General features: G+C 39.2%; 1 long non-coding RNA gene across 1 annotated transcript; it reads left to right on the top strand.

Moving 5' to 3' along the window:
• The first annotated feature begins 209 nt into the window (after positions 1–209).
• LOC122196443 (uncharacterized) lies at positions 210–1,085 on the top strand. The gene is made up of 3 exons (XR_006187931.2): positions 210–481; positions 612–707; positions 857–1,085. It is a non-coding gene; the product is annotated as an uncharacterized LOC122196443 (long non-coding RNA).
• The last annotated feature ends 10,534 nt before the right edge of the window (positions 1,086–11,619 follow it).

Raw genomic sequence — 11,619 nt, forward strand, 5'->3', positions numbered from 1 at the left:
ATAAAAAAGCTTTTACCACTTTATTCATCAAGAAACAAAAGTGTCATTTTGGGTAATGGTTGGGCTGTATGTGACGATATGTACAATTTTAGGGGGAGGTTGATGCAAATCACCATGGCTTGAGATCAGGGTTAGGGTTCACGCCCACACTTTTCTTACTATATATATTAGATGTTCAGTTTCATTTTCATACGATTTCACAGCCGCTGTCATAATCTACCCTGTGAATCTAGATCCAACAATCCAACATCCAAATGTAAGCGATATATTTTTTCTATATCTTCAAACTATTCAACTACTGGCACAGGAGGATATGGATATCTGAACATCGTGGATTCTTTTGATAAAGTTATCGATCTGCGTTTTTTCAGTCTTGATAATCAACAAAACCTTTTTGTGTCGATTTCAAAAACAAATTCTCTATCATGCACATAGATCAAAAAACTAGCAAAGATCCGCAACATTTTAAAACAATAAACATGTAAGTTAATTGATACTTTAATTTATACCATTCTGAATCATGTATTTTCAAGCTGTTTTGTCCTTTTTTTGGTGTTTCGAAGTTTATGTTGTTTGCCTGTCACTCACTCTATTGCTTGATCTGTTGTCAGTCAAGTAGAATCAGATCGGTACCAGTTAGGTGTTCATAGCATTTCAAGAGTCGGTTTTTTGGGTTTGTCCTGAGGCCCTTGCACCTTATTTCCAAGGTAAGTTTATAAAACGTTTTCTTATGTAATTGTTTTGATGCCAATAAATATTTAATGCTCAACTTTCCAATTTATTGCTATATCTAGTAACGTTTCAGTAGGGTCTAAATCTGAAATCTTATTCCATTTTTACTGAATAATGTTTGGAGATGACGTCGATCTTGACGGAAGTTGCAGATCTGATCAGTAGTTCTTGACATGTTTATTCCTTAAATATCAATAAATTTGGTCCCTGTAGTATACCGCTTGTTTTAGTTTTGGTCCAAGGTTTAAATGGTCATTCAAAAAAATCCAGTAATGCTGTGTTTTCATTTCTGATTGTTACGTTTATCCTCCTTGCAGTGTGAAAGGGAATACAGTATTGGGTGATTGAGGGCACAAAGGTGTGTTAATTTGAATCTCAATTTGCTCAAATTTCCAATCTTTTTCATTTGATTTAATATGAGATTGTTGATCTGAAGGCGTGTTTTCAATTCGGAGGAATCGGAATTGGAATCGGAATCACCAATTCTGATGCGAAGTGGATTGTGTTCCTTGGGAAAGATGTTTCGGAAGACAACAAAGTGTTGCTCTCACAAGCAGTTATTTTCATTATAACAAATAACTTATATCAAATATGAGTGGTTTTGGTATAGCGGAGTGAACACAGACAAACATTGACATCAATGGTGACAGTCTAAGTAACATTGTTGTTAGAAATGGAGTTGGTGGGTCCTCAAGGTGGAATTACTTTTCAAGATGTTTTTAGTTTTAGTCTTTCTATGGAGAAGTAAAGTCACCAACGAACTAATGACTAATAAATACCCTTTTGGTTGATGTATGTTTCATGATTTTTTCTTTGTTGAATATGTAATTATTGTTAATTATTTCATGAATTTATATATATATTTTTATAATGCAAAAATTTGCCGCTAACCTGTCACATAAAATCTATCGATAATCTGATAGCGAGTTATTCCGTCGGTAATTTTTAGCAAACAAGTGTATTTGGGAATTAGATGTATGATCAATATTGTAAAGTGTACACCTCTATAACATTCTTTCCACGTCTAGTAGAAGTATCATAAAACCAAGGATAGACCTGTCTAATTACATAGAGTGTTCCGAGTAAAATAAACTAGCTTTTCTATAACCATACCAAAAGTAGATTAAAAAACTTTTTATATAAAAAAATAATAATAAATAACTTTAAAAGTGATAATATACCTTTAATGGCTCCATGATATCACAAACATTTTTATTTCATAATCATCTTTAAACTCATCATTATAAGAAAAAAATATGAATCAGAATTACAGTTATACTACATTCAAACTTTTTATCTCCCTGAAAATATGAAGGGGAACACGATTAAGAGTTATTCATCAAACTAAAAGATTGTAATAACCAAACTAACTTTTTCGATTAGTTGTTAGTCTCAAAAAGATATCTACCATAACAAATGAAGATAATTTTGTCATATGTCAATCTTGAATTTGATACTTGTCATTTTGTGATATTTTTTAAATATAAAAAATATATACATGTCAATTTATGGTTTTTCTAACTTTTAAAATTAAAAAGCCACATAATATTTATATTTATATATGTAAACTATCAAATGCAAAAAATATTATACTAAATAACAATTAATATGTTCACCCATTCATTATTTCAAAATTTTATTTTAAAAACTACTTACTATTTCATTTAATATTTTATTTTCTTTAATCAACTCGTGTAGTACACGGGTTTACACCTAGTGCATTAATAAACAAATTAGATGCGTCCAAATAAAATGAAACTCCACCATGACCAGTAAAAAACATCAAATAAAAAAACTCTTTTTATTTAATAAGTAAATATTACACTAATGGCACAAACCAATCCAATTATTGTGTGTAGCAAACTGGGTAATTAAATAAAAGAGTTTTTTTTCCGGCATAAAATATGATAGTTAACGAGCTTAAACTCCAAACAAAGTAACCTTAAGCAATGTACCGCTACAATAAAAAAGTAATTAATTTAAAACAGTAAACAACGTATGTATGAGAAATGTTCTTGGGATTAAATTAAAAAGATTTTATGCAATCAGGGGCTAAAAGTGTAAGTATTGGATTCAAATTGATAATATATTGTGGAGGAGGGACTGTTTAGTGACTTTTGGGCTTATTCTGAAATGAATTTAGGAGCTGGGGTCTAAATTGTAAATAAAGGAGTTATATTGAAAAAAAATAGGAGAAAGAGGGGCTAGAATTGTATATTATGGGAAGTTTGGAAGTAACCAGGTGTATAAGCCCGTCACTGTTCGGGAACCCTAACCCTAGGAGCCCTTATGTTGCAGCCGTCACCCACTTTCCTCCACAGCTGCTCAATCGCCTCCATCCTTTCGTTCGTTTTCCGACCGCCTAGCACGACTGGAATTCCACCATGTGTTCGTCGGGTCAAAGGTTTTGGCGCCGAGATTGTGAGGGGTTTTACGAGAGAAGCTGTTGCAGCCGCAGCCAGTCGAGTTTGAGCACCGCCGGAGAAGCCGTGAACAGCTGAAGAAGGATCGCCACATGCCGTGGATGGGTTGTTCTTCTTGGATCTTTGGCACCTCAAGCAGTCACGACCGTTGCTCTGGTCAACATCTACCACCCCGAGGGTGGTTGTAGCGTGCGTTCCATCCTCCATGTTCGTGTTTCACGTAGGCGCGAGTGCGCTGTTGCTTCAAATCCGAGTGGTTTGTGTTATTTCGTATGTGTAGCTGTTTGAATAGGAAACGAGGGAAACCACCGCCACCACCGTAAGGTGGTGGCTGCCGTCATAAAGCTATTGTTGCCGTCGCAGTCACCATTCACTACAAAAAAAAAAAATGCCAATTAGGGACCAAAACGAAATGGTCACTAACAATAGAATAAGTCGTCACTAAATGATTTAGTGACCAAAATTTTGGTCGTCATTTTTCGTCACTATAGGTCCGTCAGAAAACCGATTTTGTGACCAATATAAATATTGTCACTAAACATTGACTAAAATATAGTCGTCACTAAATCTGTGACGATCCGCTTCGTTGCTAAATGTTGTCACTAATCAACGAAAGTCGTCACTATGTTATGTATTTAGTGACCAATAAAAGCCGTCACTATTTTATTAGATTAGTTTTATCCAATTAGTGACCATGGAAAGTGGTCACTGGTTTATCTAATTAGTGACTAAAACAAGTCGTCACTGATTTATCCTAGACAAAAAAATGTCAATGATTAAGAAATTCTTGAAATATTAAATGTCATTTTGAATATACAATATAATAATATCCAATTAGACGAAAGAAAAAAAAAAAGCAATCTTATAAATTTTTACAATACAACAATAACCAAATAAATCTTAACATTTCTAATATGAAAATTAAATGTCATTTTTAAAAAACAAAATCCAGACTTTTTATCCAACATTTCAAAAAAAAACAAACATATAATGATCAATATGGATTAAAAGTAAATTCACTTGATCAATGTAATTTTCAGGCGGCGGATGATGGTGGATGAGTGGACACAAAATTTGTTATTCTTCTAAGAGGGAGGCAGAGTTTTGATGTGGAAGGAATTAATGGAGGTCTTTTTTCTGATATTGTAGTCAGGCTTTGTTTTACTGAAGATTGTGAAGAAGAAACAATAGCTAATTGACTTTCAAGATCTCGCTCCTAAAACCACAAAATAAATAAATAATAATAATAATAATAATAATAATAATAATAATAATAATCAATCATTGTTCTTTAATGTTGTTATTATTTCTTGATTTACCTTTTCTTGTAGAGTTTTACATATGTCACACCCCCAAACCAGAACGGCGGAAACGTTCGGGGGCGGAGGATGTCATATTCAGTATCATAACAGTTCATAGAAAGGAAAGTACACACCACCATACATATATAAAGGTTTTAAAAATGTTTACATCATTGTATTCATTACATACTCAAAAGATAAATGCATAAACATCTTTCAAAAGAAATAATTAACGCCAGCGCGTTAATCTCCAAAAGTTGAGTTCCAAACCTGCTTAACGGTTCCCTGAGAATACAAGTTATTTCAAAGAAAAAGTGTCAACAATTAAGTTGGTGAGTTCATAAGTGATTTAGAAACATTGAATGCCATTCCAAAAATGAGTGTATATTTTCCAGGAAAATCCCTTATTTTCTAATAAAAGTATGAAATGCATGAGAGTATTTGTGTTGAAAAATGTTGCTAGTTGAACCAAGAAAATCCCTTATTTTCCTAATAGTTGTTTGGTTTGAATACAGGAAAATCCCTTATTTTCCTAAAGTAATAGTTTGTTTAATGTCCAAGACAAAAAAAAAACGTTGAAAGCAATCCACATGTTTTAGGCTATTTTGAACATAGATTTATATAATAAACCCATCAGAAGATTTCAGTTTGTTAGATAAAGAATAGTTTTAATAGCTACTCGTTCATCAATCAGAAGTACTATAATAATTGTATATCCGATGAGTTTTATAACCATACTAAACATAATATGCCTGTAGCGACGTTCTTCAAGCGTCGTAGCGTTATGACAAACTGTCACCCCAAAGGAAGGACTGTTGCTTAACAGTCAGGGCGCGGGATCATGACTTCCCGTATAGATCTATACACATTTGACACGTTCTCCGAACGGGAGACTCTGGTTATAGACAGGACTTGTAGCGATACCTTCTAATAAAAAGGCAGTAGTTGAAGATGTACGTATCTCATGGATTCTCAACTAAGTCTGTATTATAGTAATAGTTTTGTGTGCAAAGTTTATCCTTTTTCACAATGTTTGACAAAGCATAAATCATAAGTTTTTAGAATGTATAAAACGGTTTAGTAATGAAGGATACTTTGGAATTACTAAATACTTTGTATGAATCTAATGCATGTAAAGTATGACAAGAGTTTTCACATAGCAGTACTAAATCACAAGTGATTCATTTGATAAAAATAAGCAAGTGAAATATTATGAAATACACAATAATAATCGTATGTTTATTTGTATTCCCCCTAAAAGAGTATAAAAGCATTTGAAATATATTTAAAGTGTGTTTGAAGGGGTATGAACTCACTTGGAAGTTTGAAGATAGCGAGATGGAAAACCAGGCAGAGTTTCGTCTTGGGAAGCGGATCTTTCTCGGGATTCTCGGGAATCTCGGGAGTAAAATCGACTCTCGGGACTTGAGTAAAAATGACCAGGGCTTCGGGTTTGAACGGGCACGGAAAACGAGGCAAAACCCAAGGGAAATGAGAAGAAATGAGCAAGTTTTTCGGAAACCCTCGCACCCCTTTTATAGGGGCTGAGAGGCCTCGGTACGCGGGGTGTACGGGCGTACGCAGCGCGTACCCGTGCGTCACGCATGAGCGAGTCCTCGACTGCCCCGGAGCTCGGATGGGACGAGTCGGTAGGTTCGTAGAGGGGCGACGTGGACGGTCCGACGCCAAGGCCCTCGGGTACGCGGGGCGTACGGGGTTACGCGGCGCGTACCTCGGATGAGGACGCTGACTCCTCTTCGGATATTACTAGCATTTTTGATTTAAATATAATTATAATTTATTTAATAAACGTCAAAAATTCATATCTTCCACATACGAACTCCGTTTTCGATGGTCTTTATATCCACGCGTAGGTGAGACTAAGATCTACAACTTTCGTTTAGACTCCGTTGGCAAATTATGAAATTATTTTTATTATTTATTTATTAAAATGACGTGATTAAGGAATTTCATTAAAAATTCATAACTTCTTTATCTGACGTCGGTTTTTGCCAGACTTTTTACCGCTGAAATACCATTCTCGAGACCTTCGATTCTCGTTTAGGTCATTCCGGCCAAAAGTCGCTCGATTTCCGATTCGAGTTTTTAGCTGTCTGCTGCTAAGCCGAACTTCGAAAAATCTTAATTTCAATAAACGAAGCCGGATTTGGGCATCCGTTTTGCGTACGATCCCGGTTTATTGATATTAAACATAGTAGGAATTTAAATAGATACTTTTTGGGCATTTTATTATCAAAGTTAATTTTATAAACTCCAAGGTGGTTACAATACTTGACTTTTTAGGTCATTACAATGAGTTGAAATATCAGGTTGTTACATCATCCCCCCGTTAGAGGGAATTTCGTCCCGAAATTTTAATACAAAAGAGAGGTCTTAGGGGCTGGGGAAGAGATGCGGATACTTCTGTTGCATTTGGTCTTCCCGTTCCCATGTGAACTCGGGTCCTCTCTTAGCATTCCATCGAACCTTAACTATTGGAATGCGACTCTGTTTAGTTCGTTTAACTTCTCTATCCATGATCTCGACGGGTTCTTCCACAAACTTAAGATTTTCATTTAGTTCGATTTCATCGAGTGGAATTACAAGTGTTTCGTCGGACAAACACTTTTTCAGGTTCGATACGTGGAATACTGGATGGACTTTGTTAAGCTCTATTGGAAGTCGGAGTTTATAGGCCACTGGACCAATTCTTGAAATGATTTTGAAGGGTCCAATGTACCTAGGACGATATTTTCAGTCGTTTCACTGATGATCTCTGGACTAGTGAGGGTGCTATTAGGGACTAGCCCCTTTGCTAATTGCGTGTCGCCCACTTCCGTCCAGCACAGGGGTGATCTGCACTTACGGCCGTAAAGGGCTTCAAATGGAGCAGTCTTGATACTAGTATCATAACTATTGTTATAAGAGAACTCAACCAAAGGTAAGTGGACATCCCATGCCTTACCAAAGTCGATTACACATGCTCGCAACATGTCTTCCAAGGTTTGGATCGTCCTCTCACTCTGTCCGTCAGTTTGTGGGTGGTATGCCGTACTCATATCCAACCTTGTTCCCATGGATTTTTGCAATGATTGCCAGAATCTGGAAGTGAATCTGCTGTCTCTATCTGAGATGATGGACATCGGTACGCCATGAAGTCGTACAATCTCCCGGATGTAGGTTCTTGATAGTTTTTCCATCCTATCAGTTTCCTTGATCGGTAAGAAATGGGCTGACTTGGTTAATCTGTGGACGATTACCCAAATAGTATCTTGGCCACTCTGAGTTTTGGGCAGTTTGGTTATGAAGTCCGTGGAAATCTGCTCCTATTTCCACTCAGGTATTTCAGGTTGTTGGAGTAGGCCTGAAGGTTTCTGCTATTCTATTTTTATTTTGGCACAAGTCAAACACTTGCTCACATAAGTAGCAATCTCCGCTTTCATGTTTGGCCACCAGTAGAGTTGCTTGAGATCTAGATACATGTTGTCTAACCCTGGGTGTACGGAGTATGGAGTCCTGTGTGCCTCGCTCATAATTACCTCTCTAAATCCACCAAACTTGGGTGTCCAGATCCGGTTCATGAGGTAGCGTGCTCAGTCACTCTTGATTTCTAAGTTCTTGTCCATTCCCCTAAGGGCCTCACCTGTCACGTTTTCGGGTTTCAAGGCCTCTATTTGAGCTTCCTTGACTTGCGCTGACAGGTGCGAATGGATTGACATGGCTAATGACTTCACTCTTCGGCCAGAGTACTCCTTTCGACTAAGGGCATCGGCCACGACGTTCGCCTTTCCTGGATGATAGCGAATCTCACATTCGTAGTCGTTGAGCAATTCGACCCAACGTCGTTGTCTCATGTTTAACTCCTTTTGTTCGAAGATGTGTTGGAGGCTCTTGTGGTCTGTAAAGATAGTGCACTTGGTACCGTATAGGTAGTGCCTCCAGATTTTAAGAGCAAAGACCACCGCTCCAAGTTCTAAGTCATGAGTGGTGTAATTGACCTCATGCGTTTTCAGTTGTCGTGAGGCATATGAAATAACCTTTCCCCTCTGCATTAGCACACAGCCCAGCCCTTGCTTCAAAGCGTCGCAATACACCACAAAATCTTTGGTCCCTTCCGGAAGAGAAAGGATAGGTGCACTGCAAAGGGCTTGTTTCAAGGTTTGAAATGCAGCATCTTGTTTTTCTCCCCAGTTGTAGGTCACACCTTTCTGGGTTAAAGCGGTAAGAGGCTTTGCGATGTTGGAGAAATTCTGGATAAACCTTCGATAATAACCAGCAAGACCTAGAAATTGGTGAATTTCTGGTGGTGTAGTTGGTGCAGACCAGTTTTCGATAGCCTTGATTTTTAAGGGGTCCACGTGGATTCCTTCCTTCCTTGCTGACCACGTAACCGAGGAAGTCCACCTTTCTAATCCAAAACTCACATTTTGAGAATTTTGCATAAAGTCTCTAAGTCCGTAACGTCTCTAAGACTTGTCTCAGGTGCTGACTATGTTCTTCTTTATTCTTTCAATAAATGAGTATGTCGTCTATGAATAGTATAACAAATTTATCCAAGAATGGACGACATACCCGATTCATTAGATCCATGAATACGACCGGGGCATTGGTTAGACCGCACGGCATCACTACGAACTCGTCATGTCTGTATCTCGTCCGGAAGGCCGTCTTGGGAACATCACTCTCTAGGACTTGCAGCTGGTGATATCCTGACCTCAGATCGATCTTGGAGAAGTAGTTGGCTCCTTGGAGTTGATCGAATAAGTCGTCGATTCGGGGTAGGGGGTATCGGTTCTTGATGGCAAGTTTGTTGAGTTCTCGGTAGTCGATGCACATCCTGAACGATCCATCCTTCTTCTTCATGAACAACACGGGTGCTCCCCATGGCAAGAAGCTCGGCCTGATTAATCCTTTTCCAAGTAGTTCATTCAGTTGGCTGGATAGCTCCTGCATCTCTGCCGGGGCTAATCGATAGGGTGCTTTGGCTACTGGGGTAGCTCTGGGAACCAGATCGATTCTGAAATCGACTTGTCTTGCGGGTGGTATTCCTGGGAGGTCCTCAGGAAAAACGTCGGGAAAATCGCATACGTCGGGCACATCCTTGACGCCCTGGACTTCGCGTTTCATATCTACAACATGTGCCAGAAACGCGTGACACTCCTTGCATAGGCACTTCTGTGCTTGGATACTTGAGATGATACGAAGAGTGGTACTGGGTTTTTCGCCCAAGACAATGAAAGTTTCGCCGGTTGGCAGATTAAGGCGAACGGCCTTATCGTAACATAAAATGTCCGCATGATGAGAACTCAGCCAATCCATGCCAATGATGACATCGAAACTCTTAATCGAGACTGGCATGAGATTGATTGGAAAGGGATTATCGTTTAGAGTTAGGGTGCAGTTTAAATATATCTCCTTAGTGCCTTCGGTTTTCCCGTTGGCCATTTCTACTATGAACGGTTCACTTAATGATTGTGGTATTGGTTTTAGCATGCTTTTAAAGTCGTGACTCACAAAACTCCTTTCCGCTCCACTATAAAAAAAATGCATGCATACGGGTTATCGAGAAGAAACGTACACGTAACAACAGTAGGGTCCGCAACGGCTTCATCTTGCCCCATTGCGAAAACTCGGCCCCTTCCGCCGGAATTCCTGTTGTTTGCCTTCGGACAGTCCCTGCGGTAGTGCCCCGTGTCTCCGCACTCAAAGCAGGCGCGGCTTACTCCGGTATTAGCAGTGGGGGCGGATTGTTGGGTTGGCTCTTTGCAGTAGCGGGTTGTATGACCCTTCCTATTGCACCTGGTGCATTGAAGGTTACGGCAGAGACCGTGGTGGTGGAAGTTGCACTGGTTACATTTCGGAAGTTTTCCATTGTATGAACTTCTGGGAGCAGTGGTGGTAGGTACAGTAATAGCGTGGGTCGCTACCACTTGTTGTTTCTAGGGGTACTCCTGTATGGTTTTCCCCCTTCTTTTGTTCCAAGGCCTTCCCTGGCCCTGTGCCTCTTTAGATGGATTGGCGGTAGCTGCTATGGTACCCTGTTTTACTCCGTGATCGATAAGTCGCTGAGCCAGGCGTTTAGCGCTGTTGTAGGTAATAGGGTTGGAAGCTAGGACATGCCCTTGAATCTGGGGTGACAACCCCCAAATGTACCTTTCGACCTTCTTTGATTCTGGGTTGACCATGGTAAGGCACAAAGCAGCGAGGTCGTTGAACCTAGCTGTGTAGGCGACTAGATCAGACCCAGTCATCTTCAGATTCCAAAGCTCTTGCTCAAGTTTTTGTATCTCGCCCCTTGGGCAGTATTCTTCCAGCAGTAGAACCTTCAGATCTTCCCAACTCATGGCATTCGTGACAGTAAGAGTCATAGAATTGACATGGCTTTTCCACCAGGTGAGGGCTCGGTCAATGAAGGTGCAAGCAGCAAACTTGACTTTGCTTGTTTCTTGGCATGAGCAGATCTTGAAGACCGTTTCGGTCTTTTCGAACCATTGCATTAGTGCAATGACTCCCCCAATTCCATTAAAAGATCTTGGCTTAGCGTTAGAGAACTCCTTGTAAGTACATTCTCTTACTTGACCACGACCAATGCCATGATTGGAATGATTCGTGCTGCTTCCTGCCCCTCCATTTCCGTTGGAGTTAATTTGCAAGAGGGCTGCAGTTACTGCTGCTGTGATACCAGCCTAGACCATGGCTGGGTCATAAGTTGGTGGTGGAGGTGGTGCCGTGCCCGGTCTAGGCCTTAGGTTTGGGCGAGGAGGCATCGCGCTGCCAAGAAGAAAATGGAAGATTTATAAGTTTTGGTAGTTCAGAGTTGAATTATAATGATTTAACTCTCCTTAGTCGTTTAAGTATTTGGTTTGGCCAACACAGGGCTTTGAATCGTTTGAATAGATGTACTGATGGATTGAACGGACTACATATAATTAAAACAAGAAAGAGATATGCCCTATATATATATTAAACATATAGTTGTGTTACATTTGAGTCATAGGCAAATGTTTTTGACCTTTCTAAAGGTCTCCGATTACAGAAAATTTCAAAGAAAATAATACTTTTATCCGAAGTCCTAATTTATAACAAAATTTGAGAATCGGGCAAGTACTACTTGCGGCTTGGAACTTGACTCCGTGTCGGACTGCTTTGACTCCATGAGGTGC

This window comes from Lactuca sativa, chromosome 1 (genome assembly GCF_002870075.4).
Source record: "Lactuca sativa cultivar Salinas chromosome 1, Lsat_Salinas_v11, whole genome shotgun sequence".
NCBI classification, from domain to species: domain Eukaryota; kingdom Viridiplantae; phylum Streptophyta; class Magnoliopsida; order Asterales; family Asteraceae; genus Lactuca; species Lactuca sativa.